Source organism: Meleagris gallopavo, chromosome 1 (assembly GCF_000146605.3).
Source record: "Meleagris gallopavo isolate NT-WF06-2002-E0010 breed Aviagen turkey brand Nicholas breeding stock chromosome 1, Turkey_5.1, whole genome shotgun sequence".
NCBI classification, from domain to species: Eukaryota; Metazoa; Chordata; class Aves; order Galliformes; family Phasianidae; genus Meleagris; species Meleagris gallopavo.
Window position 1 is genome coordinate 76375722 of NC_015011.2, and position 7195 is coordinate 76382916.

Genomic DNA, 7195 nt, shown 5'->3' on the forward strand with positions numbered 1-7195 from the left:
TCCAAAATCTGGGAGTAAAACTCTCTGACTCCAAAATGGTGCTAGAAAGAGGCATTCCTTTATTCCTCATGATACATACTGGGTGACTTGACAAGCAAGCACATGCTCAGGCTTCAGGTTCTACATTTAAACTGTTAAGACATACATATGCAGTACCCTGCCACACACATTCGTTCTTTTTCGAGGACTCATTCACATATGCTGATGTCCCTCTAGGCATGCTCGGTACCATCTAGCGTGGCTGAGTGCCCACTTACTTCTTCCACATTTTCCACCAACAGCTTAATCACTGAGACCTCTGACTAACTTTCAGCTGCTTTGCCCCACTTTGGGAAACTTCCATTGCTTATTAAGCCATAGTGTGCCACTTTTCTAATAATACAAGCGGCATCCAAGATGTCCTTGCAGCGTCTGGGTACAATAGATAAGAGCAATCTGTTATGTCATCAGTGCAAAACTATTGAGAACAGGACTGTACACCCACTAGATTAGAAATGGAATGTTTTAGAACTATCACTTGTTGATTTCTTTTGCTAAACTAATATATTGATTCTTAAACCAATGTACTAATTCCTATTGCTGAACAAACCAACCAATATCACAGGGGAATCTTCTTTCCTTTAGGCTCAGCTTCTTCGCATCTTCTTCAGCACCCCATTAGGACAGACATTTCCCACCCTAGCATGGAGGTGGGGTAATCACCACTTTCATGTAGTCTTACGTTCAGGGTTGAAGAACAGGAGAAGTATGGCTTGAGAGCAGCCCTGAGGAGAAGGATTTGGGAGTGACATTTATAGCAATGCCGCGGAGGATTCCCTGATCTTGCCCTCTAACAATAAGGAAGATGTCTATCTTTAGAATGCCTCTGTGCACCAACCCTCCATGTCTCTCAGAAGTCTGATCATGAAATGGAGCAGAAAAATGATTCTCATTTGGTCTCTTTTCCATATCAGCATCACAACGTAATTTGAAATTAACTTTGGAGATGGAGGGCCACATAAAGTAGTTTCCCATACCCAGTGAGATCTCTTATGAATATTTGCTTTGAAAAAACATTATACCATACAGACAGAAAGAAGCATACAGCTGAAGAAAAGGAATTTTTAAATAAACTTCAGAAATTGATAGAAATGATGTATTCTTTTAGAATATGTAAAATATCTTTCCATCCACTACATACAGTGTTCAGCTCCTGGATAAAGCCTGCTTTCTTGAAAATGACAAGAGCAGAGGCATCTCAAAGGGTTACTATGAGCAATTGCTACAAGGAAACACTCATCTGCCAAAACGCAAACATCTCTTTAATTATTTCAAAGAAAAACTTTCAAAGAGGACAGACATTTCAAAGGACAGACATTTCCCACCCTAGCATGGAGGTGAGGTAATCTACATTTTCATGTGGTCTTATGTTCAAGGTTTGTGTTTTCCCTCTAGTTCAACTGCCTTTCCCTGGAGTTAAGTTCCAGTCTCAGGAGGAAGCCTAGAAGGGAAAACCAACTCCTTCTATAGCAGCAGTTTTTCCTTAGGGAATTACAAAAGGTTCAGCTGATTGTTTGGGTTTACCTTGGAACATTTCAGACTCAATCCTCCAGGATAAGTGCTTGTTTCTCCAGCCAAAACCCTGACTCTGTCTTCTTCTTCCTCAAAAATTGATGCCAACTGAGTAGTGCAGTTGACATGCTAGAGGGAAGGGATGCCACCTAGAGGAACCTGGACAGGCTTGAGAGATGAGCCCATGCCAACCTCACGAAGTTCAACAAGGCCAAGTGCAAGGTTCTGCATCTGAGTTGGGGCAGTCGTAAGCACAGATACAGGTTGGGTGGAGAATGGCTTGAGAGCAGCCCTGAGGAGAAGGATTTGGGAGTGTTGATTTATGAGAGATTCAACATGAGCTGGCAATATGCACTTGCAGTAAAGAAGGCCAACTGTATCCTGGGTTGCATCAAAATAAGCGTGACCAGCAGGTCGATGGAGTTGATTCTACCCCTTAACTCTGTTCTCACGAGACCCCATCTGGAGTACTGTGTCCAGTTTTGGAGCCCCCAGCACACATTTTGGAGATGTTGGAGCAGATCCAGAGGAGGACCACAAAGATGATCAGAGAGTTGGAGCACCTGCACTCTGAGGACAGCTCTGAGAGAGCTGTTGTTCTTCTGCCTGGAGATGAGAAGGCTTCAAGGAAACTAATAGCGGCTTTCGAGTATCTGAAGGGAGCCTATAGAAAACTTGGGAAAGAACTTTTTATAAGGGATGGTAGTGACAGGACAAGGGGGAATGTTTTTAAACTGGAAGAGAATAGATTTAGACTAGATATTAGGAAGAAATAATTTACTGTGAGAGTGGTAAGACACTGGAACAGCTTGTTGTGAATGTCCCCTCCCTGGAAGTATTCAAGTCATCTTGAGCCTAGAACTTAACTCCAGGGAAGGGCAGTTGAACTAGAGGGAAAACACGAACCCTGAATGTAAGACCACATGAAGGTGGAGATTATGCCATCTCCATGCTAGGGTGGGAAATGTCTGCTTTGAGCAACCTGGTCTAGAGAGAACTATGCCTGCCTATAGCAGGGTGGTTGGCACTAGGTGATCTTAAAGGTGCCTTCCAACCCAAACCATTCTATGATTCTATGAAAAAAGGAGGAGGGATGCTGGGACTCACTGACATAATGTACATTACCTTCATCCTTAGTGCTTTTCTCATAAAACTCTGGTAATAATGGGGCATTGGCACTGAGTATCCTTCCTGTCTACATGAGGCCAGCATCCTGATCTCTTTCTTTTAATCTGTAGGATACATATTTTTGAAAGAGAGGAGATTAGATATACATAAACATTGAGGCCAACAGAGCTCCCAGTCCAGGCAAAGAATGTGGTAATATGACCAGCATATGTTGATTTAGGACAATTCTGACCAATGTACTTTCTAAACGAAAATGAAGAGTGACGTGAGCATGGTGACATCCTCTAGCCACACCAGCCCAAGGACCACACATGCCTAGCTGCTGGGACTGAGCACTGTGTCTGGGATCCAGACTATTTGCCAAGGTTAGGGAATGTGGCTGCTGTAGAGTAAGAAATACAGGACAGGGTATGTGTGCAGAAATCTGCCCAGTCTTCACCTAGTAGAGCTGATGAGAGAGAGATGTTAAATTCCAGGATAGGGTATGTGTAGAAAAGAGAGTGGGTACATACTGTGATAGACGTTCTTGTTTACACAGAAACATCTTCATGAGGCGTCTGCATGCAAAGCACCATCTCAGCTAATGCACAGGATCACGTCTTGTGGACTTCCCTCTGCAATAGCTGTGTGACAATGAAGTTCTACTGCTGTAGTTCAGCTTCCTCCCGGTGGTGTTTATGAATCAGACAACATCTTACTCAGAGACTTGGGATCAATCTCTGGCTGTTCTGGTCATGAGAACTCCATGTAGATTCTCCGTGAAGATTTAAGCAGATCAAATATTGTCACTCATTCAAAGGTAGTGATCAAGATTTTCCACCACGTGATTTTTCAAAGTCAGCACAGCATGGACACACAAAGGTGTGGCTGTGCAGGAGACTTCCTTTGTGGAGAACAGACTTCCTCTGTTTCCAGGAAGGAGCAGGCTGGGGAAAGCATGGGCATGAAATGGAAGTCAATGTATCCAAACTACTAGCCCTGCCCATTTTCTTTAGGAGAGTATGGAGAGAAAAAAATTTTTTAGAGAACTAGCACATGGATAGGGAAAGTAAAGAGGTGTGGTGAGAAGTTGTCATGGTTTTATGATTTTTGTTATTGAGATTCCACATCATAACATCACATAGTGCACTGGGAGTTGAAGAGTTAATGCTGCAGTTCCATGGATTGTCAGTAGTTCTGAGTACCTGTCTCAGAAGAGAAGAACAAACTACAGCTCTCAGAAGACTTCTCTGTTCTGTTTCTGTTTTCCATTCAGAGGGAAATATAAAGCTGACTGGGAGTCATGAGACTTTTCTCTTTTTTTTTAGGCCCATCTCCCTACCCTTTCTCTATCCCCATCCCCCTTTTCTTGGGGCATGCATCTGTGGGTCTCTTTGTCCCATTAGTCACAGAACTAGTCTGAACAGGGCCAGAACCTGGACAGAGGTCAAAGGAGGCCAGAAAACAAAGAGGGAATGGATTTAAGTGAGGAGTGAAGGGAGGCAGAAAGGTGAGGAGAAGAAGGGAGGCAAAGTTAGTTATATGGATTGACATAAATGAATATAATGTAAATGAGAGTAAACAAAGAAGGAGGCAAGGAATGAAAGCAGGAAAGAGTCTGAGAAAGAAGGGAAGGCTAAGGAGTAGAGACAGTAATGTGTAAAAAGGTATTGTCCTGCAACTTTGTGCAGTGCAGATGAGAAGGATAGTAGGCCCCTTTTGTTCCAAATGTAGCTACTCTTCTTCATTCTTGACACAGCAGTATGTGCCAGAGTCACTGAGAAAGGCATGCTCCATCAAGGTCTTCCCACCTCCTTGAATCTCTCTGCTCTTGAAGTGGCATTGAAATTCCTCAACATTTGTTTTACCACTTTCTATTGTAATAGCCACTAAGATCAGCCTGGAGTCATTCCCCTAAGGCAGCTTGTATTACTACATAGTTGTGCTGGGAGATTTCATATTGAGGCTGTTCAGATTCACAGACTGGCATTGCCATTTGACTGTGTCCGAGGACTGCTCCAGAGCCAAAGCTAGAAGGGAAAAGGAGAAGTGTTGAGACAAGGGAAAGAAATGAGTTGATACAGAAATTAGGTTGATATGGAAATGAGGGCAGGGCAGGATGTGAATTCAGACAAAATGGAAAAACATGAACTAGGTGAGATGAAAGAAAAAGGATAAGATATCCTTTCAAAATAATATCTGCTAAGAAGGACTGGTTAAACAAACTTATCTTGCAGGTACATGGCAGGAGACGCTAGCTCAGCACCTGCATGTAAATCTTGTTTGCTTGATAAAACAAAGAGTGATAGACTTTACAGGAAATGAAGATAGTTCTAGCTGGGCAAAACAACAGACACTGAACCCAGATTACAAAGTATGTATTGTCATCTGCAATCCAGGAAGAAAACTCTCTAACTCCAATGCAGTGTTAGCAGTATTCCTATATTCCTCATGATATGTACCGACTGACACGACAAACAAGTGCATGCTTGTTTGTTCAGGTTCTACATATAAACAGTTAAGACATATATATGCAGTACATTGGCATACATATTCATTCTTTTCCAAGAACTCGTTAACATATGCTAATATCCCTCTGGGCACGTGTGGATTTAGGGTGGTCTTACATCCACTTTATCCTCACTTTTCCACCATCAGCATAATCACTGAGACTTTTGGCTGACCTTTAGCTTTTTTCCCCAGTTTGGCAAATTTCCATTGCTTGTTAGACCATAATGAGCAACTTCTGAAACAATGTACGTGAAATTCAAGGAAAATGTGCTTGCACCTGGTGAAATGCAAAGATAAGTAGTCTATTACGACTCCAGTGCTTCTTGTGAAGCAGAATTAACAGAAAACAAGGCTGTTCACACACTAAGCAGAGCTGAAATGGAAAATTTTAGAATTAGCACTCATTGATTTCTTTTGCTAAATTAATATATTGGTCCTTAAACTAATACATTGATCTCTATTGCTAAGCAAACCAGTCTATATCAGTATAAACAAAGGAAACGAAGGGGGACACCTTCTGGGGTAGGTGTGTGTGACAGGTATGGGGTATGAATGTTTAACAAGTGAACCAAGAACCCTGAAAACCTTAAACAATGGGGAAAGGGAAAAGGTCTCACTAGCATCAAGTTACATTGATAAAAGAACAGCTGTGTGCCTCATGCTTTGAGAGACCCTACAGGGATATTCCCCTAGTGTATTCTCCCTTTATTCAAATAAAAAAAGCTGAAGACTCTTCTCTGTCCCTTTATCTTGGGATAAAGATAATTGAGCAAGCCTTTGGAGCAGATATTGTCCCAGTATAGGCATGGGAGGTTGTTAGAGAGGAGATGAGAAGCAATAGGGAAAGGACAGAACAGATCTTTAGAACACTGGCTGAGTTTTCAGTATCCCAGTGATAGGCAAGAAATATTCCTGGGCAGTTTATGTCCTTAAACTAAACATCTGGGAAACATGCACAGGAGGGGAAAGGGAAAGAAAAAAAAAGCAGGCACTGCACGAGATCCAGAGATTCCTACTTAACTCTTTCAAAATCTACTCTTAACACAGGAAGCTTTGGAAAATGGGCATGCAGATCAGACAAGCAGTGGTGGAATCTATGCAAATGCTCAGGGATGTGTTGAATTCACTTACTCATAGGGTCACCATGGCCACAAAGAACCAGCACAGAATCATGTGAAAAATTCTTGTCCTGTCAAGGTCCTGTCTCTTGTAGCTGCCCAGAGTACGTGAAAAGAAAGAACTAAGGGAGAATGAGACACACTGGGGCTAGACAAAGCAATGGGAAGCATGAAATATAAGAAAGTATTGTCTGGCTGGTAACTCTGGGAGATGATATGTACAATCATAGGAAAATATAGGCATTGCTAAGACGGAAGGGGAAATAATGGGAGGTACCCAATGAACATACAGGAATATGTTGAGATTTCATAAGAGTCTGAGTATGTTCTAAGCAGTAGAATGCTGAGAGCTCCCCTTTAGAAGAGAGTTGGAAGAAAGAAGTTTTAAAGAGATCCTATAAGGAGATATTTTTAAGAACAATGTGGCTCCCCACATCCCAGTGCCAAGGAGCCGTCTACAAGACAAGGAAGTGCAGAAGAGTAATCTATGTAGCTCAACATCAATATCATATATGGGCAAACTGAAAGACTCCTTGCAAGAATTCCTTGATTGACAGATACAGGAGCAATATTAGATTTAATATGCATGACAGTTCTCAGAATAGGTGGGAACTTCATGGAAAATTTGTATGTTAAATGTATATAATGGGGGTGATTTAGCTCTGGGTTGTGCACGCTGTGTGGAAAGATCACCATGCACTAAACGCTGTAATAAACTGGCATTGGCTTTCTAAACTATCATTTGTTTTGCAGAATTTTCTTTGTTTTCTTGTTTTCTATAACAGTATGAAGTCTCTCTTTTCCTATGGAGTACTGTGAGTGCAGTAATTAATGTCAATGAGAAGCAGGATCAAGAAGTAACGCAAAACAGCTCCTCCTCCATCTTTTTCTCTGAAGAGCGAAACAGT